Here is a 26699-nt window from a genome sequence, read left to right on the forward strand (position 1 = left end):
GCTTTTTGTTTTTGTCTCGTTGCTGCCTGATTGATTATTTCTGGTTCCATGTGAGGTCTGGTTGACTAGTCAGTCTGTAACTCTCTAGTATTTGTATGTTTGAGAGTGTACTGTAGTTATTTTGCAAAGCTAATATTTCCAGCTAGTTTATAGTACATATTTTTGAGAAAAAAAACATGCCAACTAGAGGGAAGGCTGACTTCATAGAATCCTAGAACTGGAAGAGACCTCGAGAGGTCATCAAGTCCAGTTCCCTGCCCTCACAGCAGGATCAAGCACCATCTAGACCATCCCTGATAGATGTCTATCTTACCTGCTCTTAAATATCTTCAGAGATGGAGATTCCATAACCTCCCTAGGCAATTTATTCCCGTGTTTAACCACCCAGGGTATGTCTATACTACCACTCTAGTTTGAACTAGGGTGGTTAATGTAGTCAATCGAAGTTGCAAATGAAGCCCGGGATTTAAATATCCCGGGCTTCATTTGCATCTTGCAGGGCGCTGCCATTTTTAAATCCCCAGTAGTTCGGACTCCATGCCTGTGGCTACACGCAGCATGGAGTAGGTAGTTCGAATTAGGCTTTCTAATTCAAACTACCGTTACACCTCGTTCCATGGATATTTAAATCCCGGGCTTTATTTGCAACTTCGATTGACTACATTAACCACCCTAGTTCGAACTAGGGTGGTAGTGTAGACATGCCCCCTGACAGGAAGTTTTTCCTAATGTCCAACTTAAACCTCCCTTGCTGCAGTTTAAGCCCATTGCTTCTTGTCCTATCATCAGAGGCCAAGGAGAACAATTTTTCTCCCCTTTTAGATACCTAAAAACTGCTATCATGTCCCTTCTCAGTCTTCTTTCCAAATGAAACAAGCTGAATTCTTTCAGTCTTCCCGAATAGGTCATGTTCTCTAGACCTTTTATCATTCTTGTTGCTCTTCCTCCAATTTCTCCACATCTTTCTTGAAATGTGGTACCCAGAACTGGACACAATACTCCAATTGAGGCATAATCAGCGCAGAGTAGAGCGGAAGAATGACTTCTCATGTCTTGATCACAAAACTCCTGTTAATGCATCCCAGAATCATGTTAGCTTTTTTTGCAACAGCATCACACTCTTGATTCATATTTAGCTTGTGGTCCAGTATGACCCCTAGATTTCTTTCTGCAGTACTCCTTCCTAGACAGTCATGTCCCATTCTGTATGTGTGAAATTCATTGCTCCTTCCTAAGTGGAGTACTTTACATTTGTCCTTATTAAACTTCATCCTATTGACCTCAGACCATTTCTCCAGTTTTTCCAGATCATTTGGAATTATGACCCTATCCTCTAAAGTACTTGCAGCCCCTCCCAGTTTGGTATCACCTGCAAACTTAATAAGCATACTCGCTGTGCCAATATCTTGTTATCCTATCAAAGAATGCTATCAAATTGGTTTGACATGATTTGTTCTTTATAAATCCATGCTGGTTGTTACCTATCACCTTATTTTTTCTCCAGATATTTACATATGAACTCCTTAATTACTCTATTATCTTTCGTAGCACAGAAGTTATACTGACTGGTCTGTAGTTTCCTGGGTTGTTCTTATTTCCCTTTTTATAGATGGGCACTATATTTGCCTTTTTCCAGTTTTCCGGAATCTCTCAAAGATGATAGCTAAAGGTTCAGATACCTCCGCTATCTGCTCCTCGAGTATTCTAGAAAGCATTTCATCAGGCCCTGGTGACTTGCAGACATCTAACTTTTCTAAGTAATTTTTAACTCGTTCTTTTTTTATTTTATCTTCTAAACCTACCTCATTTCCACTAGTATTCACTTTGTTAGGCATTCCTTTGTCATCAGCCTTCTTGGTGAAGACTGAAACAAAGAAGTCATTAACCACCTCTGCCATTTCCAAGTTTCCTGTTATTGTTTCTTCCTCTTCACTGAGCAATGGGCCTACCCTGTCCTTGGTCTTCCTCTTGCTTCTCATATATTTATAGAATGTCTTTTTGTTATCCTTTATGTCTCTAGCTAGACTTCCCTTATTATCTCATCACAAATGACCAGAACTATGAGAGCTGCATACAACACTCTTTACAAATTATTATACGGCCCCCTTAGTGCTAGGTGCTGTACCCTTCCTCTTCCTCCCCCCCCCCCCCCAAAGAAGTCTGCAGTCTAATTTAAGAAAAGACACAGTAGATGAAGTACTGGTGAAAGGATGAGGATAGCAGGCACAATAGGTGGTTTCATATGTTGACAATTTCAGAACCTGATGATCAAGAGACATTTACATCTTTTATATATACATACAATAGTAAACATGCCTCCACAAACCTCACTGGTCTTCTATGTAGCCCTTAGCTGTGGAAATGGGTCTTTCGGAGTGACTTGAAGGAGAAGATGTTTATAGATTAGTTTGGGACTGTTGTCAGTAATGGTACATTTATACTACAGGACAAAGTCAAATTAATATACACAACTTCAGCTACATTAATTGCATAGCTGAAGTCAAAGTATCTTAACTCAGCTTTTGGCTGAGCAGGAAGGAACATTCTTCCTTCCACTTCCCTTACTCCTCATGAAAGCAGGATTGCCGGCATCGACCAGTGTGCCCATCTCACTTTGAATTAGCTGTCTTGACTAGACCACTAATTCGAACCCTGGAAGATTGACAGCAGCAACTTTGACCTTCCTCTGTAGTGTAGATGTACCCTAAGGCTGTGTCTACATTGGCCCCTATTCCATAATAGGGATGCAAATGTAGCACTTTGGAATAGGCAAATCCGCGGGGGATTTAAATATCCCCCACAGCATTTGCATTAACATGGCTGCCACTTTTTTCCGGCTTGAAAGTAGGAATAAGAGATCCTCCGGAAAAGAGCTTATTTTCCGGAGGATCGCATCCAGACTGGCACTTTTCTCCGGCTTATCTACAAGCCGGAAAAAAGCGGCAGCCATGTTAATGCAAATGCCGCGGGGGATATTTAAATCCCCCGCGGATTTGCCTATTCCAAAGTGCTACATTTGCATCCCTATTACGGAATAGGGGCCAATGTAGACACAGCCTAAGAGTTTTTCTGTTCAATTCAAAGAGCACAGGTTTTTGGTCCTAGGAGTGCGTCAGATTAGTAGGTAAATCATGACCATGTCTATCGATGAAGTGACATTTCTTCAGTCTGTGCTGGCTTGGTTTGTCTCTTGGTTCAATCTACTATATATTTGAGAGAGTCTGTCTGTCTGTGTGTTTGTCTCTTTGTTCAAGAACTCCTCCTAAACAGTAAGAGCTAGGACCACCAAATTCGGAATACAGCTTCCTGTTATAATTTAAAGCAAGGTAATGGTTTGGTTGTGCCAGGAAAATGAGATGTGCCTTGAATGGGATTGGTCTTCATAAAACCATACAGAAAAGAGACAAAATCACCAGAGAAGGTGAAAGGGGCTGGTTTCCCTCCCACTGGGACTGCCCTAGTCCCAAGTAGGGATGTAAGCGAACTATCTGTTAAACAAATGCGTATCGGGTAGCCAAGTTGGAACTCGACTAGTCATTTCCCCCCACTGGCTGCCTCTATCACAGAAAGGCAGCAGGGGGGAGCAGGAGCCGGTGCTGGGGGGCCCTGTCTTAAAAGCTGGTTCCTCCCAGTACAGTCTCCATGGGGGGCAAAGGAGGGAGAGGGCAGCAGGGAAATGACACAAGTGGGGATTGAAACAGTCCCTGCTTTTGTCAATTCCGACTGCTGCTGCTCTCTCTTTGGAATCTATAAGAGCCGCCTGCTAATTAATTGAAATTTAACATCCCTAGTCCCGAGCATTCCACTTGTTGAGCACTCTTTAGAGAGGGAAGGGGGGGCTTAAGCCCCCCCACCCATTTGTACAGGAAAATTTCTGGCTGTTTTCCTTTTTCAGGGAGCGAGGGGAAAGTGCACAATTTGCTGGATTCCTTTCTCTAGCAGGGGAGCACAGGGGACAGACGAACCTGGTCCTTCCCCAATTGGGGGACATGCACTCCCTCCCTGGCTGTGCCTGCTGAAGCTGCAGCTATCATGGAGACTTGCTTCTCACCTGTCCCCAAGTTATTTCAGTGAGAGAGGGCTGGGATACTCCCTTCTCTCTGGAGAAGCCTGCATACTGAACCCCTCATCCCTAGCCCCACCCCAGAGCAATAATTTAAATGAAGAATTACATTTTCATTTTATTTTCCAAAAAAACAAAAATTAATTGTATTAAGGATTGGAGCAATGCCAGGTAAATCTAGTTTTTTAAATCTTTATTTTCAGAGCTCTTCATCACCAACACCTAAACAAAGCAGTTTGGGGGCATTTGATTTGATTTCTATAGTGTACTGGGTTATTCCTTCCCCCCACCCCTTGAACAGATGTATTCAACTGCAGATAAACAGATAGAATTCCTTTTATGCAATCTTTGATTAATGAGTAACTTTGGCTAGGTAGTGCTTCAAGGCAGCTTATTCAGGGAGAAGCTGTTTCACATAAAACAAAGTGAACATATGGAAAAGGATATTTGATAAGGCTAAAACAATTAGTTTTAATAAGCTCCACAAACAAGGAGGGAAGGGGTGTTGGGTTTTTTTGAACACTGCCAAAGTAGTTTTTATTACTCTATTTTTGCTGTGTATTTAGCTCTTTATCCAACAAAATAATATGAAAAACTCGTGAACACGCTGGGGTCCCAAATAACCATGTTTATTAAATACACTATCCAGGTTCTATACTTTGCACTCTTATGATAACTGCTTGCAAGCTTAACATTATCATCTATTTCTTTTCAGCATTAGACCTCAGTTCTACAGTGAGCATCATCTTCCTACGGGAACCCTCATGCAGGAAAGAGGCCTTAATTTTCTGCCATCATGATTTACTGGTTTATTATTTAAGGGTTTTTCAGAAGCATCAGTATGCTGGCATTTATTTATTTGTTTATAGAAAAATAAGAGAGAAACTTGGTTGAGAGGAAATGCATAGAAATTACATACAACTTGGAAAAAAATAAAGGAAAACAAATTATAAAATGTAGGTCAAATTTCAGCTTACCTACTCTCAAATTGCTCCTTTTAAATACAAAGAGAGCAGAGGAAATAGGCAGATGGGAATAGAGAAAAAGAAAACGAGCCAAAGTGATTAGCCTGATGACCCTTCCATGTTTCTTTAGGGGTTTTGTGCACACTGTGCAATTGTTTCTAATGAATAAAATTAACATATTTAATTTATATTAAAAAAGAGATTTGAATTCATTAATTTGTGTAGTGCTACAGCTCTACACTACTTAAACATTAAAAACCAACTTTAAGGTGTAAGCTTTAACTTTGCAAATGATTTGTTGTACTTATGTACTGGCTTTTGCATATTAATTTGTTCAGAGCTGCGACACACAAAATGAAGAATATTTTAAAAGGTAGTCCTAGGATTGACTAAGAAAAGAATATAGCTCCCTCTCTTGGGTTTTTGTTAAAAATGGCATCTGAACAATTGAGCATTGATCCTCTTAATAATAGGTTAGCTTATTTTTCAGCTCTCTAACTGTAAAAATTCAATAGAAATATCCTATTGTTAAATGCTTTAAAATGGTTTACATGAAGGAAGGTTTTCATTATGTTGCAAAGGGTTTTTCAGTAGAAGTTTCCAGATAAAGCTCAGTTAAACACATTGAAGTCTGTACTGTAATTTAACTTTGGCAGATGCTGCAAAGACTGAATAGCCCAGACTATCTAAAATATTTTACTAAGGAAAGTCGTTACAAGCAAAGAAACTAAATTTTGAGGTCTTAGCTCATAAAGATTCAATATATTTGTGACCTTTAGATGCTGCTATCGTAAAAATAATAATAGTTAATGATAGCCTTTATTTGTACCAGTTTATGTGCCTTCTAATGATATGGTCTGCTTTTGCTGGACTGTCAGGTATTCTTAAGAACGTAGAATTGTCATACTGGATTAGACCAATAGTTCATCTAGTCCAGTATTGAGTTTTCAGTAATGCGCAGCCTCATGTGTGTCACAGGATGATATAAGAACCTTTCAACAGGCAAGTATGGAATACACTGTCCCTACCTGGGTTTCATCTTGTTCTCTAATTAGCAGAGATTGTGTTAAATCCTGAAGCACTAGGTTTAATACCCTTTCCAAAATTTGCTTTATCATCATCAACTGGATAGTCTTGATAGTCTTGAAATAAATGTCCAATCTTTTTTTGAATCATGCTAAGTTCTTGGCCTGAGTGACTTCCTGAGGCAATGAGTCCCACAGCTGAATCACATATTGTATTGGAAAATATTTCCTTTTATTAGTATTTAATTTCCTGTCTTTTTATTTCATTTTTTGTCCCTGTTGTTCTTTTGTTCAGAGATGAAACAGAAACACCTGATCAATTTTCTCAAAGCTATGCATTACTTTATATACGTCTATCAAGTCCTCTCTTATTTGTCTCCTTTCTAAAGATGTGCTCACATGCAGTTGGGAGATATGACAGCAGCACCTGTAGAGAGGTTCCTGAGCTAGCTTTCCTCTAACTCAAAGATGGATCCAGTAACAATAGGAATGAAGCCACGGTAGTCCACACATGCTGCAATTGCAACTCCCAGCTGTAGGATGGACATGCCCTAAGGCAGGCCTACTGATGGTGGGAGGCTATGGAGAAAGTTTCCCTGAGGCCCGGTGATCCAAAAGGGCCTAGGGCTTGCAGCAGCAACTGGAACCCCAGGACTTTTAATTAACCGCTGCAGCACTGTGTGGCTCTCAGAGCTGGCTGGAAAGTAGGGAAGCCCAACATGGTGAGCTCCAAGCTGCTCTGTGGACTGGTTCCCCCCAGCCCTGCCCCTTCCACCAAAAGCCCTGCTCCTTCCAGAGCATAGAGCTGCCTTCCCTGCCTTGCTCAGGAGTCCAGCAAATCTATCAGCCCCACTGCCCTAAGGTAAACAACATCAGTCTCTTCAATTCCCTCTTCATTTGAGAGTGATTCCAAGCCTTTGATTATTTTTATCACTTTTCTTTGAACTGCCTCCAGTTCTGCAACACCTTTTTTGAAAGAGCTCCACCTGGACTGCACACATTATTCCAGAGCAGGCTGCACTACTGATTTATATAAAAGCATTATCATGTTTTCAGTGGTATTCTCCATCCTGTTCCTAATGCATCCAAACAACTTTTTAGCTTTTTGGACTGTACTTGCACATACAGCAGAAATTTTCAACATGCTGCCTACAGTGATTTCCAAGTCCCTTTCTTGAGCTGATATCGTTATTTTCATTTATATTATTTAAAAATATTTTACCACACCTCTCTATTTAAAATACTTGGGGTGGTTTACAAAATTTTAAAACAAAATATATAAAAAAGTAGGGAAAAAAGACCTCAAGAAGGCGGAATAAAACCTACCAGGGGTATCTCTACACTACAGCACTAATTTGAACTAACTTAGTTCGAATTAGTTAATTCAAACTAAGCTGCGAATTTGAATTAGCGCATCTAGACTTAAAAACTAGTTCGAATTAGCGTTTTGCTAATTTGAACTAGCATGTCCACACTGAGTGGACCCTGAACTGAGGTTAAGGATGGCCGGAAGCAGTGCCGGCAGGGCATCAGATTAGGACTTAGAGCGTGGAGCTGCTGTCTCAGGCTAGCCGAGGGCTGTGCTTAAAGGGTCCCGACCCCCACCCCGGACAGACAGTTCTCAGGGGTTCCCCACTTGCAAAGCAGTCCTGGCTTGGAGTGCCCTGAGTGCCCACACTCGGCACATCACAGCACTTGGCCATCAGCCCGGCTGCACTTGCTGCAGGCTGCCATCCAGAGGGGGGGTCAATCAAGGGGCTTCAGGAGAGCTTCCACCCCGAGGAGCCCGCAGAGCCAGCCCAGTCCTCCCCATCGGGGGCTCGTACCCCATTCCTCCCTCACCTCCTTCCACTTACCCCTCCCTAACCCCCCTTCCTGATGTACAAAATAAATGACACTTGTGTTCAAAAATAGAAACTCTCTTTATTGAACAAAACTTGGGGAGACTGGGAAAAGGAGGTCGGAGAGGGGAGGGAAACTAAAATGATCAGGGGTTTGGAACAGGTCCCATATGAAGAAAGGCTAAAGAGACAGGGGGTATGTCTACACTACCCTCCTAGTTCGAACTAGGAGGGTAAAGTAGGCATACCGCACTTGCAAATGAAGCCCGGGATTTGAATTTCCCGGGCTTCATTTGCATAAGCGGGGCTCCGCCATTTTTAAATCCCCGCTCGTTCGAACCCCGTGCCGCGCAGCTACACGCGGCACGAACTAGGTAGTTCGAACTAGGCTTCCTAGTTTGAACTACCGTTACTCCTCATTCCACGAACTATCCTAGTTCGAACTACCTAGTTCGTGCCGCGTGTAGCCGCGCAGCACAGGGTTCGAACGAGCGGGGATTTAAAAATGGCGGCGCCCCTCTTATGCAAATGAAGCCCGGGAAATTCAAATCTCAGGCTTCATTTGCAATTGCGGTATGCCTACATTACCCCGCTAGTTCGAACTAGCGGGGTAGTGTAGACATACCCAGGGACTTTTCAGCTTAGAAACGAAGAGACTGAGGGGGGATAGGATAGAGGTCTATAAAAGCATGAGTGGTGTGGAGAGGGTGCATAAAGAAAAGTTCTTCGTTAGTTCCCATAATAGAAGGACTAAAGGACACCAAATGAAATGAATAGGTAGCAGGCTTCAAACTATCAACAGAAAGTTCTTCTTCACAAAGCAAATAGTCAACCTGTAGAATTCCTTGCTGCAGGAGGCGGTGAAGGCTAGAACTATAACAGAGTTTAAAGAGAAGTGAGATAAAGTCATGGAGGTTGGGTCCATCGAGTGGTATTAGCCAGGGGGTAGAAATGGTGTCCCTGGCCTCTGTTTGTGGAAGGCTGGAGATGGATGGCATGAGACAAATGGCTTGGTCATTGTCTTTGGTCCATCCCCTCCAGGGTACCTAGTGTTGGCCGCTGTCGGCAGACAGGCTACAGAGCTAGATGGACCTTTGGTCTGCCCCAGTACGGCCATTCTAAGCTCAGGGCTCAGGGTCAGGGGTCTCACTGGACCACCTTGATTTTCATGCAGACCTGCTCCTGGGTGGCCAGGCTGGCAGCTATCCTGCCCTAGACAGCCACTTTCCTGTGCCTAGTGCGGAGGTCGTGGATGAGGTCCACGATGTCTGCACTAGACCAGGTGGGCGCCCGCCTCTTGCGGACGTGGGCAGGCTCCAGTGAGCCTTCAGCCTGGTCCCGGGAAGAGGCGGAGGACTGGGTAGCAGTGGGTGGCTGGCTCGAGCCATGCCAGGTGCAGGGTCTGCTGGCTGGGTGCTGGCAGGCTTGCACCTGGCACGTGCACCATAGCCAGCCCGTGCCCCTTTAAGGGCTCCGGGGCCGGGAGGGGGGCAGAAGAGTTTCCCTGGTGATGCTCAGAGTGGCCACCAGGGCAAGCTGGGGAGGGCTAGCCTCCCACTAGTTCGAATTAAGTGGCTACACAGCCCTTAATTCGAACTAGTTAATTCGAACTAGGCGTTAGTCCTCGTGGAATGAGGTTTACCTAGTTCTAATTAAGCGCTCCGCTAGTTCAAATTAAGTTCGAACTAGCGGTTCGTGTGTGTAGGGCCTATCAAAGTTAATTCGAACTAACGACTGTTAGTTCGAATTAACTTTGTAGTGTAGACATACCCGCAGAGAGTAGCTATCAGTGGTTCACAGTTATGCTGGAAGGGCATAAGAAGTGGGGTTCCACAGGGGTCAGTTTTAAGATGGGTTCTGTTCAATATTTTCGTAAATGATTTAGATAATGGCATACTCTTATAAATTTTGTAGATAATACCAAACTGAGAGAGACTGCAAGTGAATTGGAGGATAGGGTTATAATTCAAAATGATTTGGACAAATTGGAGAAATGGTTTGAGTTAAATAGAATGAAGTTCAATACGGAGAAATGCAAAGTCTTCACAAAGCAAATAGTCAACCTGTGGAACTCCTTGCTGCAGGAGGCTGTGAAGGCTAGAACTAGAACAGAGTTTAAAGAGAAGTGAGATAAAGTGATGGAGGTTGTGTCCATGGAGTGGTATTAGCCAGGGAGTAGGAGTGGTGTCCCTGCCCAAAGTTTGTGGAAGGCTGGAGAAGGATGGCACGAGACAAATGGTTTGGTCACTGTCTTTGGGGAAGGGTTGGCTGCTGTCGGCAGACAGGCTACTGGGCTAGATGGACCTTTGGTCTGACCCAGGACGGCCATTGTAAGCTCAGGGCTCAGGGTCGGGGGTCTCAGTGGACCACCTTGATTTTCATGCACACCTGCTCCTGGGTGGCCAGTCTGGCAGCTCTGCTGCCCTAGACAGCTGCTTTCCTGTGCTTAGTGCGGAGGTCGTGGACGAGGTCCACGATGTCCACACTAGACCAGACGGATGCCCGCCTCTTGCGGTCCCGGGCAAGCTCCCGGGAGCCGCCAGCCTGGTCCTGGGAAGAGGGGGAGGGCTTGGGGGCATTGGGTGGCTGGCTCAAGCCGTGCCAGGTGCAGGGTCTGCTAGCTGGGTGCTGGCAGGCTTGCACCTGGCATGGGCATTGTAGCCAGCCCGTGCCCCTTTAAGGGCTCCGGGGCTGGGAGGGGGGCATACGAGTTTCCCTGGTGGTGCCCAGAGTGGCTACACACCCCTTAATTCGAACTAGGAAGTTCTAACTAGGCTTAGTCCTCCTAAAATGAGGTTTACCTAGTTCGAACTAAGCGCTCCGCTAGTTCGAATTAAGTTCGAACTAGCGGAGCGCTAGTGTAGCGCCTATGAAAGTTAATTCGAACTAACGTCTGTTAGTTCGAATTAACTTTGTAGTGTAGACATACCCTTAGTGCTTTCATATAGATGTTAAACAGAATAGGGCACAAGATGGAACCTTGTGGGACTCTGTAGCACAAACCCTGCGGGGTCAAGCAGCAGCTCCTCCCTAGCTCCCCCTTCTGAAAGTGTCCCAACTGGTAAGATCAGAACCATCGCAAACAGTGCCTCCAATACCTAACTCCACCAGGCGCTGTAGAAGGATACCATCGTTGATGGTATCAAAAGCTGCTGAGAGGTCCAAGAGAATCAACAGAGACATACTTCCCCTGTCTATCTCTCGGCATAGGTTGTCTACCAGGACTACCAAGGTGGTTTCTGTTCCAAAACCAGGCCTGAAGCCAGACTGAAATGGATCCAGTTAGAACTGTGTATGGTGCTAGAATAGTTTTTTTCTCCCCTTCCAATGTGCATTGCTTCTCATTTGTTCTCCTGTTTGTGTCTCAGAAACTCACCATAGTAAATAGATCTGTAATGGCTAGCTGTACTACATCCATCCATCAGCTTTTAAAGTTTTCACCTATTGGAAGCATCAGTGTTTTGAAATACTTAAGCAAACATCTACTATCTACTGCAAGGCAGCTTTGATACCAAACATATGGTTTTAATTGAGATGTATTTAATTTCAATTTGGCATCAACCATTTTGTCTCTGTAAGCAACTCTACTAAAGTAATTCCAGGGCTGAAGTTGCTATTATTGTCTGCTGGGTAGAGCATCATTTTCATGGCAGAGCAATACAAATTCAAGATGTACTGTATAGGTCAAGAAGATTGGAATGAATCCAGGTTGTCTAGACATTTTATTTATTCAAACCTAATGTGAGCTAGTTTTCTTTGCCTTTTACCTTGCAGGCTTCCCCATCATGCACTTTTATTATAAAGAGGTCAGATGTTCAGTATCACAGCAAAAAGCCAGTAATACAAGACTACAGATTCTCAAGGTCAACTCTTACAAAAATAAGAAAAGAGGACCCAATTTTTTGTAGAGGTGGCTGAGAATTTTGTCCAGCGTAAACACATAATGCTATTTAAATGAATATTTTAATGTGATATTATTTTTCATCAGTTGCAGAACTTGAATGGGGGTGTTTCCAGTGACAGATGTGTTTTTACAGATGGGTTAGAAATAACTGGATGGTGCTTGTATGTGAAAACACACAATTGGCCATTGATATAACAGTAGAAGGGGAAGTGGAACAGTACATCTGTGATAAGAAATGGTTGAACCTCTGTATCTCCTTCAAATTTCATATATACCAAATCTCACTTAATTCTTAGAAAACATTGATGGAGTACAGCTAGGAGACTTTATGCAGGATCAGAACTACTACTTAGTCAAAAAGACCTGTGGTTCTAGGACATGCAATATGCTCTGGAAAGTAAGCCTCAGAGTTTGTGAAATTTAAGTTCAATAGCAGTGGTTATTTTCAGTGAGGTTCTAAAAGGTGCTAGGCCCGAGGTTAAGATAAGACTTAGGATACCAGACCTAAGTAACAGCTACTCTCAGGCTTTCCTAAAGACAAATTGCCAGTGGCAATGGGGGATTCAGGTAGGGTTGCCAGATGGTTTCAACAAAAATACCGGACACATTTGACATAACATCACAATCTACATTACATCTTATTTAGAAAACACTGGACATTTATATTTTCTCAATTTGTTTCCTGAACAGAAAGATCAAATACTGGACTGTCCGGTTCAAAACCAGACACCTGGCAACCCTAGATTCAGGCCTCCCCACTTCTTTACTGTGATTCTGGAGACTCAAGTTCAGAACTTCATTTTGTGTCAATCAGCATAACCCCAAAGATTTCTTCATATATAATGAGGATCTGGCCCACAAACATGTGTGCTGTGATGTATATTAATCCTATTGGGGCCTACTAATTGAACAAATAGGCCTTTTAAAGCCTAAGTTGTTAGGGCTGATCACACAGCAGGCCTCTGAGCATCTTTGGAGTTTTGTGCTACTAGCAGCAAATGTTGCCATCACAAAAGTTTCATAAATGCAGAATTTTGTGCCTGTTGTAAGCCAGAATAACAAGATGGGATCCAAGTTGTATGTACTTTAATTCCCTTTAAGGATGTTTCACATATACTAATTGCTCCTAGAACATTAAAATACAGCTATCTAGCAATAGTATTAAAACTGAGTAACAATAGATATTTCCTGAATGCCTACTATGTTAAGAATTATTTTTTAATCCGTTGTGAATTGCTCAGTAAGACTAGATGGGGGGCAAAACAAGCCATACAGTCATGTCTCGTGGGACATACGTGGGTGAGAAATTGATAGCAACAAAGTTTTTGCTTTAAAAATGTGTGCGCTTTGGACCTTAACTTCAGCTGACATAAATCAGAGCAACACTAATTGACCCCCAGCTGAGGTTCCATCCTTTGGTTGGATAACTGCTTCTCATACAAGTGAGAGGACTCATGGCTTAATCATGGCTTAAATCAGGGACTGGCCACTGAGTTGAATTATGAGATGGAAAACAGAGATGGGAGATATTTGTCTCATAATTTGATTAAAGACTATGAGATGTATTGGATAATAAATCTCTTCATTATTTCCTGCTGATAGCATTTGGTTGCAAACACTGATATACATACAGTATCAACCTTGTCATAGATGTTATTCAATTCAGCCAAAATGAAGTATTTTTTCCCTTATCTTCTACTTTAAACTTACTCTAATTGGTTGCTTGGAATTATATAACCTAAATTCAAGTTCAGCAACGTCCTGTGGTTGCCAGGAATAGGAACACTGCAGGAGGGTTGTGGTGTGTTTCTCTAAAGAATCCTTGAATTTTTCTCAGGAAGGTCATTTTGCTCAGCTTAAAAAAAGAGAGAGAGAGAGAGATGTTTATCTGCATTGCAGAGAGACATAAAATCAGTAGATCACATGGTTTCATCCCCAAGGAGCAGAAAGTACAGCAAGAATATGATTGTGTTATGAATACATTGGCTTGGCAATCCTCTACATCTGAGATGTAACAAATGCCATTTTTAAAGCACTCTGAGGGAGAATTAGGTTTTTTTCTGATTTGAGAAGTAATGAGACTGTATGACTAAACGAAAGTGAATAGTTCATGCATATAAGTAGCTTAAAGAGAAAGTGTGGGTAGCCCAGGCAATTAGACAGCTCATTACAAATACTTAAGATAAATGTAAGGTGTTGGTTATGACCAATAAAACACAGGACTTGCCTATCTAAGATAATGCCTCTCTCCCTTTGTAAAAGCTGTGGTCAGTGGAGGAGCTCAAGCTGGATCCACATTAGGGGGCAACCTGTTTGGTCATCTCCGTGAGAGCTCTGGGGCTTTGCTGCTGCCTTGGACGGGATCAGCCAAACCTGGTGACCTGGGATGCAGGCTCTGGGAGGGGGGTTGGGAGCTGGGGCAGGAATTGGGGCATGGAGGGGTGAAGGGAGCAGACTCTGGGTAGGAATCAGGTTGCCGAAAGGGTGAGGGGATGTGAGTGCAGGAGAGATTCTGAGAAGCAGGCTGTGGGAGGGAGGTTGGGTGTAGGCTACAGGCTGGGGCAGGGGGTGAGAGGTGCAGGCTCTAGGAGGAAACTTGGGAGAAAGATGGGTTGGGAGAGCAGGAGGAGGGGTTGGGGTGCAGGTTGTGGTGCTTGCCTCGGGCAACCCCCTCTGGAAGAGGCTCCTAGGCACAGGGGGCTGATGCATGCTGCTGTCCACAGACACTGCCTCCACATCTCCCCTTTGCTGTGGGGCACTGAGAACAGGAGCAGTGCATGGAAACACACCACACACACACACACACACCAGACGTTGCAGAGGTGTGTTGGTAGTCGTGTGGAGCGAGTGGACATGCAGGAAGCTGCTCTCGCCAATGATGGCAGTGGGGGCCATTTAAAATCACCTGGGGGTGGCAAGCAAAGCTGGGGGCTAGGCCAGAAGTATTCCTGAAGACTGAGCACTATGGGTGCCCCCAAACTACCCCCTCTCTTTGGTCTCTCCCATTGGCTATCTTAGGTGAGGAGCCACCTAGCATGATGGGTTTTGTGAATCCCATTCTTAGGCACCTATCTCCCTCCATTCATTGTACAGGGAGCCTGAGTGCGTGGCTCAGTCTTTGTAAACCCCAGTGATTTTTCTAGATGTCTCCAAGTTAGGCATTGGGACTGGATTCACAAAGGGACTTAGCCACGCGTGTCTGAATGGGAGCTGACATGCTTGGCACCTTAAAGCCTAATCCAACTCCCTTTAACAGCAATAGAAAGGCTACCAGTCATTTCAGTGGGAAATTGCATGAGGCCCTAGCTGACTTGCCAGAGGCCTAGGAACAAACTAGCAGCAGAGCCAGGAATAGAAAACAAAGCTGAAATTTTTGAAGATGCCAATGGGATTTGGACACCCAATTGCCATTATGCCCAAATCTCTTAGGGAAAAGTTTTCATTCCAAGTCTCCTAACTTGGAGTCCTGTGCTGTAACAGCAGCACAAACCTGTACTGCCGGCACGATGCCAGATCATAAACTGTAAAACAGGTGGGGAACCATTCTTGGGTTGAGGGCTACTAACCATAGAAAAATTAGACGGGGGCCATACATAAGTGAGAAGCAGAAAATAACACCTCTCTCTGACCTGGTCCCCAAATGAGAAGCAGAAAAAAACCCTAACAAATGTGGTCCCCAACTGAGAAGCAGGAAAAAGGACACACTTCTCAAGCTCCAGCCCCACAGGATAGGTGAGGAGCCACTGAGGCTCAGGACTTATCCCAGGGCTGGACTAACTCTTCTGGGGGTCTGGAGCTAGTAGATTTTGTGCCCTCACAGGACTCTGGGATAGGGCCAAAAGGACAGCAGGGAGGGTGCAGGAGCAGGCTGGGAGTAGAGAGTCTGGGCAGGAGGGAGGGTGCAGGAGTGGGGTGGGGTGTAGGGCCTGGGTGGGAGGGCCCATACAGAAGTGGGCTGCGAATGGAGGGTCTGGGCAGGAAGGTAGGGTGCAGGAGCAGGCTGGGGTGTGGAAGGGGGATACAGAAGTAGACTGGGGATGGGAGCTTTGAGCAAAAGGGGGTACAGGGCCTGGATGAGAAGGGGCATACAGAAGTGGGCTGGAGGTCTGGGGTCAGGGAAGAAAATAGTGGGGAGGAGCAGCTGGGGCTATGGGGTCTAGGTGGGAGGCAGGGTGCAGGAGCAAGTTATGGTTGCAGAGTTTGGGCAGGAGATGGGGGCACCTAGCAGGCATAGTTCCTAAGGGGGCACAGCTGTGTCTGTGTGACCCTGCGCACTACACAAAATGCTCCCTGCAGGCACTACACCTCCCCCTTCCTCCACTACTCCCGTTGGCCATGATACTCATCCAATGGGAGCAATCATAGAATCAATAAAATACTTGAACTGGAAGGGACCTTGAGAGATCAAGTCCAGTCCTCTGCCCTCACTGCAGGACCAAACATTGTCTAAATCATCTCTGATAGATGTCAGTCTAACCTGCTCTTAAATATCTTCAGAGATGGAGATTCCCTAACTTCCCTAGACAACTTATTCTAGTGTTTAACCACCCTGACAGTTAGGAAGTTATTCCTAGTGTCCAACCTAAACCTCCCTTGCTGCAATTTAAGCCCATTGCTTCTTGTCCTATCATCAGAGGCCAAGGAGAACAATTTTTCTCCCTCCTCCTTATGACACCCTTTTAGATACCTGAAAACTGCTATCATGTCTCTTCTCAGTCTTCTTTCCAAACTAAACAAGCTCAGTTCTTTCAGTCTTCCTTGATAGGTCATGTTCTCTAGAACTTTAATCATTCTTGTTGCTCTTCTCTGGGCTTTCTCCAATTTCTCCATATCATTCTTGAAATGTGGTGCCCAGAACTGGGCAAAATACTCCAGTTGAGGTCTAATCAACACAGAGTAGAGCGGAAGAATGACTTCTTGTGTCTTGCATCCCAGAATCAGGTTTGCTTTTTTTGCAACGGCGTCACACTGCTGACTCATATTTAGCTTGTGGTCCACTATAAACCCTAGATCCTTTTCCACAGTACTCCTTCCTAGACAGTCCTTCCCATTCTGTATGTGTGAAACTGATTGTTCCAATCCTTTCTAAATGGAGTCCTTTGCATTTGTCCTTATTAAATTTCATCTTATTTACCTCAGACCATTTCTCCAGTTTTTCCAGATCATTTGGAATTCTGACCCTATCCTACACAGCACTTGCAACCCTTCTCAGCTTGGTATCATCTGCAAACTTAATAATTGTACTCTCTATGTCATCATCTAAATTATTGATGAAGATATTGAACAGAACCAGTCCCAAGACAGACCCCTAAAAAACTGCACTTGTTATGCCCTTCCAGCATGACTGTGAACCATTAGTAACTACTCTCTGAGAACAGTTATCTAGCCAGTTATTCACCCACCTTATTGTAGCCCCAATGGGGGACAATGCTTTCAGGGAATGTTTTCCTATAGTGTACAGATCCACTTCCTCTCCCTGCTAGTCTGCAAGCCAGATCCAGCCCACAGCTTGCTTTGATCAGGCCTGTGAGGGAGCCTGCACTACTGCTCCAACCACAGTGCCCCTCCCCCCCCCTTGGGGCTGAAGCATTTGCCTTGCTGGGGCAGAGGAGAATCCCAAGCCTCACAGGTTATGTCAAGGCAAGCCCCAGGATACGTCAGTTCCACCCCCCTGCTCTAAAGGGTTATAATCATGTTGGTCTCAGAATATTAGAGAGACCAGGTGGGTGAGTGCCTGTTGGTGAGAGGCAGAGGCTTTTGAGCTACACAGCTCTTGTTCAAGTCTTCAGATTATAAACTGAAATAGACTGTGTATTTTTCTTTCCATTGTTTTCGTATCCTTCAATTTGTGCTTTATTGCTTAATTAGATCTTTAAAGGCTTTAGTTTATAAATTAGACAGTTCTCAAAATATTATAACATACTCTGTACTTATTAGAAATCTTCATCCAAATCATGCCATGAAAGATCTTTGCCTAATAGTAGACAAAATAACTTTTTTGAAAGCGTTGAAATTGATTTAAGAGTTGGCCTTAGCATATGTTCTAAAAGCTTATTAAAGATCTGAACAGTATCAGAGCTAGAGTATGAGAATTGCTTTGTTCATGGAATGTGCAGGTGCACTGACTCAGGCTTTGCCCTAAAGCATGCAGCTTTTAGCTCTTTTGTGTACAGTTTTGGATACAAATTTAGTTAGTGTTTAAGCACATGCTTAACATGAATCACATGAATAGCCTCATTGATTTCCGTTCAGCTCCTCACAGGCTTACAGTTATGCATGTGTTTTAAGTGCTTTACTGAATCAGGACAATAATATGTCCCTATTGAGTACAAGAATTCTCATTACCAAGTATGGCATGAAATTTTACAGCTGGTCTCCTCTCTCTACAGTTGCCATACTCAGTTATTAGGAGTTTGCTGTATGCCTCCCCCTTGCCTAACTTAAGAATCACAGATATCCTAAGCAAAAAGCAGGACAATGTAGCACATTGTCCTGCATTTTGCTTCAGCTACCCCAGACTAACACGGGCTACATTTCTATCAGATATCCTAAGTATTGCTTTGAGACAGAAATTGCAGCTATCTAAATTTCAGAGGGGTAGCCATCTTAGCCTGTATCTGCAAAAACAATGAGGTGTCCTGTGGCACCTTAAAGACTAGCAGATTTATTTGGGCATAAGCTTTCATAGGTAGACACTTCTTGTTTTAGCTATCTAAATTGAGTCTGGTCTGCTGCTAGAAGCATGTCAGACTTAACCAGAGGGCCAACAGACTTGCCGGGCCCCCGGGCATGATGGGGGTGGGGGTGCTCAATATTCCTGGAAGAGTTGGGGCCTCAGGTGGTTGGGGCAGCCAGCCCTCTGCACCACTCGGACCATGTCATGCCATGGTCCCTCCTGCACCCCCAAGTGGCACTTGGATGATTTAAAGGGTCCTGTTGTAGCAGCAGTGGAGGCTGGGAGCCCCAGACTCTTTTAAATCACCTGGCCCCCAGGCAACTATCCCCTTCTCCCCCCAACCACTCTACATTTGCCAGCCTGGACTTAGTTGCATCCATTTCCAACAATGGATGTTATTGCACTATGAAATTTTCATTTTGACTTATGATAATTGAAAATTCATATTTTCATAAAGTTCAGTGTCCTTAAACAGAAGAAGAGAGGCTGATTTATAAAACAGCCACTATTGATACTGTACATCACAAGAAAATGGACTTCTGCGCTTGCTCTCTTTTGGCCTGGAGCAAAACGAGGTGCTTCCAATTGTTCAGCAGTTTCTGAACTTGGTTAATAAAGAGTTTACTTTGAATTTATGCGCTAGAAAGACTGTTCTGTTGGCTGGAATACATTAAATTCTTCATGAGGAAGAGAGAGCTATTAAATCTACAAAAGAGGCAACATGTCATTTAAAAAACAATTCTTTTAAAAATGCAATAGTGCCAACTTCTAAACGAATAGGAAACTACGCAGGCAGTCAGAGAAAGCTGAATACAAATTGAAAGTGATATAAAATAGGTCTCCAGTAAAGAAATGTCACGCTGGCCTTAACTTACTACTGAACCGACCCTGAGGCTTTTTAAAGAGTAGGGTTTTTAGAGGGCCTCTTTCAGTTTTCTCTTACCCTTACCTATCCTGTAAGGGTGCATCTACATTGCACTGTAGGTCGAAATAAGATTCACAATCTGAGCTACGCAAATTGCGTATCTTATTTTGATATTTCGAAATAGCTTATTTCAAAATGTGATGCTGTCTACACAACACTTATTTTGAAATAAATCGCTATTCCGAAATGTCCCTTACTTATGCAATGAGGATTACAGGGACATCGGAATAGCAACTCTGTTATATTTCGAAATAACAGGCACACTCAAAAGATGTGGAAATGATACAAGGAAGCCGACAGGGAGACAGCCGCTCCAGGTCTCTGATCAAGGTGTGGAGAGAGGTTTCATGCTCTGGGAAGGGGCAGAGCATCTGGTGAAAGGGGTAGGGCTAGAGGCATCCAGCCCTTAGCACTGCCCACAGCATGCCACACCAACCTCCCACCAGCCCACAGAGTCTCCAAGAGTGCACCAGGTGGCACTCTAGGCTACGTCTACACTGCAATGCTATTTTGGGATACCAGTGTATTCCGAAATAGCCATCCCACGTCTTCACAGCAAGCCCATTATTTTCGGCTTGCTATTCCGACATCCCTGTAAACCTCATTCTACGAGGAGTAAGGGACGTTTCGCAATAGAGCTTTATTTTGAAATCTGGTGTTGTGTAGACAGCACCAAATGACGAAATAAGCTATTTTGAAATAGCATCGCAATTAGATACACAATTTGCGTAGCTCAAATTGTATCGCTTATTTCGAGTTATGGTGCAGTGTAGACGCACCCCTAGTGGTGATCTAAAGGGCCCAGGGCTCTGGGCACTGCCACAATAGTAGTAGTGGTGGTGGCTGGGAGCCCTGTGTGCTTTAGAATCGCTGGGCCCTGGGGCAGCTATCGGCTTTGTTCTGCCCCCTCCTCTTGTTGGCAGGCATGAAAGAACATCCCAAGAGTCAAGAGACAGAAAATTGAGCTCTGGAGAGGGGAAGGATTTTAAATCACACTTTGAGATTTTGCCTGATTTTGTTAACACCTGTTTAACTTCAGTGCCAGATACATATTTTGGATAAAGAATGCATTGGTGCAGGGGGAGGGATGAGAAATAAATCTGCACCCAGATTTTTCCTATGCTCTAGTGTTAGGGCAGAGCCCACTTCCACCTCTCCACTCCCACCCCCAAAAAGGCACACGTAGGGATAGACACCTCCTCAGCCACACAGAGTAAAGCAGCTCGACACTCACAGAAATGGAGGAAGGAAGTGGCAGTGAATTCCCCCCTTATACACCACACTTTGCCTCTGTTTGGGGGCCAATGCCTCCCTCTAAACTACACCCAAGATGGATTCCCTCTCTTTCTCCCGACACTGCAGTAGACTCCACCCATGGTTTAGCAGGCACGCTTTGAGTTCATTGCCCAGGCAAGAGGAAAAGCTCTGTGTCAGCTCAGTCATCAAGCTTGTCTCTTTAATCCACCTTGCCACTCTTGAGCGTTCTGTATCAACCCCTTTTGGAATTTGTGAATCTGTTGTAAACCACAGGAACCTTTTGTTCTCCATCGAGCGGTGTCCCGATGGGTGCTCCACTCAGGTCTTGGTGCATCCGCGTGCTGCTGATCAGAGAAGTTTTGCTCAGCAGTGCCCCTCATGCGGTGCCTGTGCACTCTGCCTCGCGCTGCTGTTGTTTGTTGGGTGTGCACGAGGCACAAGCCTCCCTCAGTTTCTTTTCTACCGTCCTCGGCTGAAGATGGGATCAGAGCAAATTATGGTTGTATCTTGAACAAATCTGCGGTGGTACGGTTTATTGAACATTATGTGAAAGTACAAGCAGGAGAAAATAAGCTTCACTATTAGTTACATAATTTAAATATTTTGAAACTACATTCAGCCTGGGTCCAAATTTAGCAGACAAAGCAAACCCTTCATATCTGCCATCCCTGTCCCCCTATAACTTTGTGGCTTCATTCACTCACATCAATCAGATAGGTCAAGGTCCAAGGCATGTGTGATAATAACTAAATCCCACTTAACAAGATCAATGAGGAACAGCATTAAGCAAAATGTGCCATGTCAGCCTTTTGAGAAGATGAAATCTGAGAAGCAAAAGTATTGCTGAGTAATGGTGACCAAGAAGCAGTGCTTCTCTAAGTAAAACAAACCCACCAAATCAAATATCACGTCAGAGCAGCAAGTCACAGAAAGAATGTCACATATAATCATGGAAGAGATTTACTCTCCCCTTCCTCCTTTTTCTGAGTCCTTTCTGCTTATGTTTCATATACTGTCAGCAATTGAATGTTCCTGAAGCACTAAATATAAAACTTTGTCCTAAATGACCCTGGTTCTTAAAACTTGCATCTAGCCTCTAGTGTGACAATTTTTTGGAGTTTTATGGACCAGATTATCAAGCGCTGGAAATCAGCATAGGTCCATTCTGTAAATTAATCAGAACATATTGATGTTTAAATGGATACATGATAACTTTCTAAAATGGCTCCTCCACCTAGGGATGCAGGGCCTGGGGCAAACCCTCCCCCACCCACTACAGGCTCCACTTCCACCTCACCTCTGCTCCATTCCCACCCCGTCCCTGAGCAATACAAGATGGGGGATTAGCAGGGGGCCTGGTAAGTGGCGACAGCAGGAGTCAGTTCCCTGCTCGCGCACTCATCACTGTGATGGGAGCTAGAGAAGAACAAAACACAGCACATGTTGTTTATAGGAAAAAAGCAGCCCAGAGCCATCTTATCCATAGGATTGTTTGCCATGGTCACCCCAGGCCCCACACTTTGGGGGGCTCCACTGTGGCCACCTCAACTGTCCTATGCATGGGATCCAGCAGGGCCCAGGGATTACCTGGGGTCTGGCACAGTGGTGGCAGGAGCCAGAGTGACTTGGCAGCCTGCTCCATTCCACCCCATCCTGTTGTCCACTCCCAGCCCGCTGTGCTCCACTTCTCCATGGTGTTAGGAAGCAACATGCCCTGGGCCTGGGGCATTTTGCTTCCTGCTGCCATGGTAAAGTCTATGATGTCTATACTGGTTTTTAAAATCTTTTTATGGATCACCTATGACAAGGATCAAATCCTACGTGCCTTACTCTGGTGAGTATGCCCGTTTGAAGTCAAGTATACTGACCTACATTTGGCTAACCTAGAGTTGGTTTATAGACCGCTATAAAATGCAGGTCATGCGACTTTCCCACAGCAGCCAGAATAGTATTAATTATTTTTATTATTTGTACAGTATCAACATTGGGCTAGGTGTGTATATCTAGGGTCCTGAGGTAACATACATCACTAGGTGTCATAAGCTGACATGGAAAAAACCTTTTAAAGTGTTTGTTCAGAATTTTTGTTTAACATGGGGCCATACAATAGAGTCTCTAGTGAACATTACTTGGTTTGGCCTCCAGTTAGAAATTTACATGAACTCTAATTGATTATTTAGGAACCAGTTGTTATTATAATGAAGGTCATATGATTTATAATCTATTTTCTTTGAGGATTGTCTAGGGACATCATGGGCCCAGTCCTGCCATAAATAGTCCCATTGAAGTCAATTATTCATGGAAGGAAGGGGACCAGGATTTGATCCCATGATAGCGTTTCCTTGTAGATGGTTTTCCTGACCAGTGGAGTATGCTGTTAATGCCGTATTTAAACTTTATTTTGAGGAAAATCTTGAGTCCAGTAACTTGGTACACACTGTTCCATATTGCATAGTCCTTGTTTCTACCCTCCAGTAGCTTCAGCTCTCTGTGTGGTGCAGATCACCTTGTGTATTGGAAAACTGCCTGATCTGTTAATATCACGCATTGGAGAGCGGAATGGAATCCTGAATGATTGATTTGTCTTAGAAGTGTCAGAAGATAGTAAGACACAAAGGCACAGATCCTCAAGATATTTAGGAATTTGAGAATGTGGCCTAAAGTTCTTTATTTGGAATAATTACATAGTTCTGCTATCTGAGTTTTCATTCTTTCCTTCTTGTATCAGTCTTGTTAAAATGTTTAGCAAAAATGTTAATCTGGTGACTCAGTTTTGTATGTGAATTTCTAGATTGCTCCTTTAGAACTCTGTGTGTGTGTGTGTATAATTTTAAATTAATGTCTAGACAATTGATCAATATTAACCAGCATGATTTCCAGTGAATATTAGCAGTAAAGTTAAAACTGCTGTCCTTTCATAACTGTAAGTCAACAAGAAAAGTCATCCAACTATATTATATGCCATCTTCAGACAACATTATACTTCAGAACTGTGCTGCAAATTTTTCACATAGAATGTAAATCCATAGTATGGAATAGACAACCCTTTTTATTAATATCAGATGTCAAATGGACCTGACAAAATCCCAGAGTTTTAGACGACAGTGATATTTTTGAGTTACTATCTATGTTGAATGAACTTGGCTTTTTATTGAATGTCTAAAGAGTCACTTTCATGTTGTACAAATAAGGCGATTGCTTTTTTTTCTTCTTGAAGGAGTGATTTGCTTGGAATCAGTGACTGGAATTTGACAGATGTTCTCAAATACCACTGTCAGTTTTGAAATGTTTGCAATTTGAGTTTAAAATGGTTAATAATTAATTAAATTTGATGGGGGAAGAGGAAAGTATTTTTGGACACAATTGTCATTTTGGTGAAAGTGACAGGTGAAGTTGCAGGACATTGCAAAATCATTGTGCTGTTGCAGATTACAGTAATGCTGAGTCCGTTAGAGTTCCCATTTCATAGTCATTTTCATTGTTGGCAAAGGCTTTTATGTGACAAGAAGCTTACAACGACAAAATGTTACATTATAGAATCATCTAATTCCATTGTACCATGTGGATTTCATGCTCACATGATTTATGCATGTCAGATCATATGTACATTTGAGGAAAAAATCTTTTAATGAGCATGCTGATTTGTTTTCATTGATAGGTTTATATTACTGGAGTTTTCCTCCTATCTTCGTTTCCATATCATTCTAAGTGCTCTTAACTTATACATGTAAAAGGACCATCTTTAGGATTTTGGATTATTCTTAGGGAGGGGTGCATCTACACTGTCTCCTTTTTTCTTTACTTTCCCCATCATTATGAATCTTCATTTTTCATACTCTCTTTTGTACCACATCCTAAATATTTTTCCCTGATTCAGAAAGGTGGCTTCAATGGAACCAAACACATACTTAAAGTTATGTGTGTTTTAAAGTATTTTGCTGAACCAAGACTTTTATCTCACTGGCTCAGCATAGTCAAGGAAAGGCAGCCGGGCCCCCAGTGGAGCAGAGACCAATGTTCTCAGACTGTAGACCCAACAGGTGAGGAGCTATTCACTAAATTGCTGGCTGTTCTGAGAGCAGAGAGATCATGTACACAAACATGTCAAGGGGTTTAAAATGGAGCTAGAGAATAACCCCCCACTCAAGTGTCCCATACTACACATCATTTTCTAGGAGCTAAAAGACCAAGAACTCGGAGTTTTAACTTAATTCACAGTTGCTCCTAGTGAACTCAATCCCCTCCCCTTAATCATAGATTTCTTAGATTCCATTAACCAGAGTTTATCGTTGTTCTGTGATCATAAAACAAAATGAGTCTGAATCTCCCCTCTCTGAGGTAAATTAGATGTGAACCCCTTGAGGTCACCTGATTGGCCTGAGGGCAGAAGGGGGAGTGTGCAAAATCTTCTCCCACCACCAGGGGCAAGGGCACCGAAAAGGGACGGGGAAGTGGAGGCAGCAAAGGTTCTCTTGCATCCCCAGACCAATCATGGTCTGTGAGTGGGGAAGCAGGGAAGTATCCTGACCCCACCCTTTCTGCTTGAGGCCCCGCCCCATTTGTTGTGGCCTGGGGCCATTTAAAAAATTTCTGAAATTATTGCCACCACACTAAGGTGCCACAGGACTACTTGTTGTCTTTACACGTTAATTTGGTAATGTTATGGGGCTGCTTAAACTTGACATAACTTAGGGCCTCCGCATATCTTAATCTGGCTGGGGCCACCTGCGTGGGCCTGAAGCCCTTAGCTTCTACTTTGGTCCTCCCACCTGGGGTGGCGGGGCTCACATGGGTTCTGGCTTCAGTCCCGCCTCTTGGGGTTGTGTAGTAATTTTTGGTCTTGGAAGGGGTTGCAGTGCAATAAAGTATGAGAATCCCTGGTCTATCTGTAAACTCCTGGTTTCTGTATTCTGGTTTTTATAGCTCAAGTAAATGGTTTTATCAATGCAAGATACTTGTCTTTAGATTCTATTTCACACTTTCACTTACAAAATTACTACAGCTGGAGCTGTTGAATTATTTCTTTGTTATTCAGAACAGCAGGTGCTGGAACAGCCTTTTGGCTTGACTTGCACTAACCTAGTCCATGCTTTCTGGGGATTTGATTGGATTTTGCCATGCAGTTCAGATGGGATGCTAGTTCTCCAACCAGTGTATTTTATTACACAGTCAGTTATATAGTGCCTTATTATTATTATTTCCATAAATTGCTTTTAATCTGGCAGATGTCTGTTGTGTCTGGGTTTGTTCCAACTACAATTTGCATTTTTTGTTCTTATGCTGTTCTAAAAGACATTGGAAGTTGTAGCTTGACTTTGTATAATAACTGGTGCTCCTAGGGCTATGCTAGAACATTAAAACAGGGGCAGGACTACATTGTTGTTTTGATTTATACATACTGAGAAAGTACTTATGACTGGACATAGGAACTCTGACTAATTTAAAAGCACAAACTAAATCATACAATAAAATCCTGGTCATTTCCTCAAATGATGTTAAATGATATAAACAGTGACCAGAACCCTCTTCCACTTACGTTTGGTTAGAAGGTTGGAAGCTCTTATTCTGGAGCTGAAACTAATTCCCATTATCTATGATTTTGTCCTCTTAGAGTCAGACTCTAGCAATGAAACGAAAACTTAACCACTTGCCAAAATGGAAACTGGTGCTGGATGTGGCCGCCTGTTTTTGAAGCAGTGTCTCTCACTGGGAGCACGTTACACCAGTGCTTCATGCTCTAAAATGAGCCTGTAGATGAAATATGTTTGTCAGCCTATAAAACCCTTCTTTCTTAGGCTTGCCTGCTTGAGAGCACTGCTTTCCCTGAGCCATACTGAGAACACCCCAGTTTAAAAGACTCAGCGCTGGTGGTGTTTTCCATATACAGCTCTCAACTTTGTAATACTCACTTACTTCTGTTCCAAAATAACCAGAATTAGGGCAATGTCTATCTGTGTTTCAAAACTGCTGGAGAAAGTTGAAAGATATTTGGGACTGACGTCATCTATCTAATACTGGTTATCTTTGTTCTTTAAATTGGGAG

General features: G+C 43.5%; 1 protein-coding gene across 3 annotated transcripts in view; it reads left to right on the top strand.

Annotated features, from left to right (window-relative positions):
• The window catches only part of STARD13 (StAR related lipid transfer domain containing 13), a 430610-nt gene that overhangs the window by 147253 nt on the left and 256658 nt on the right, over positions 1-26699 (top strand). The gene's annotated exons all lie outside the window — the stretch shown is intronic.

This window comes from Pelodiscus sinensis, chromosome 1 (genome assembly GCF_049634645.1).
Source record: "Pelodiscus sinensis isolate JC-2024 chromosome 1, ASM4963464v1, whole genome shotgun sequence".
NCBI classification, from domain to species: Eukaryota; Metazoa; Chordata; order Testudines; family Trionychidae; genus Pelodiscus; species Pelodiscus sinensis.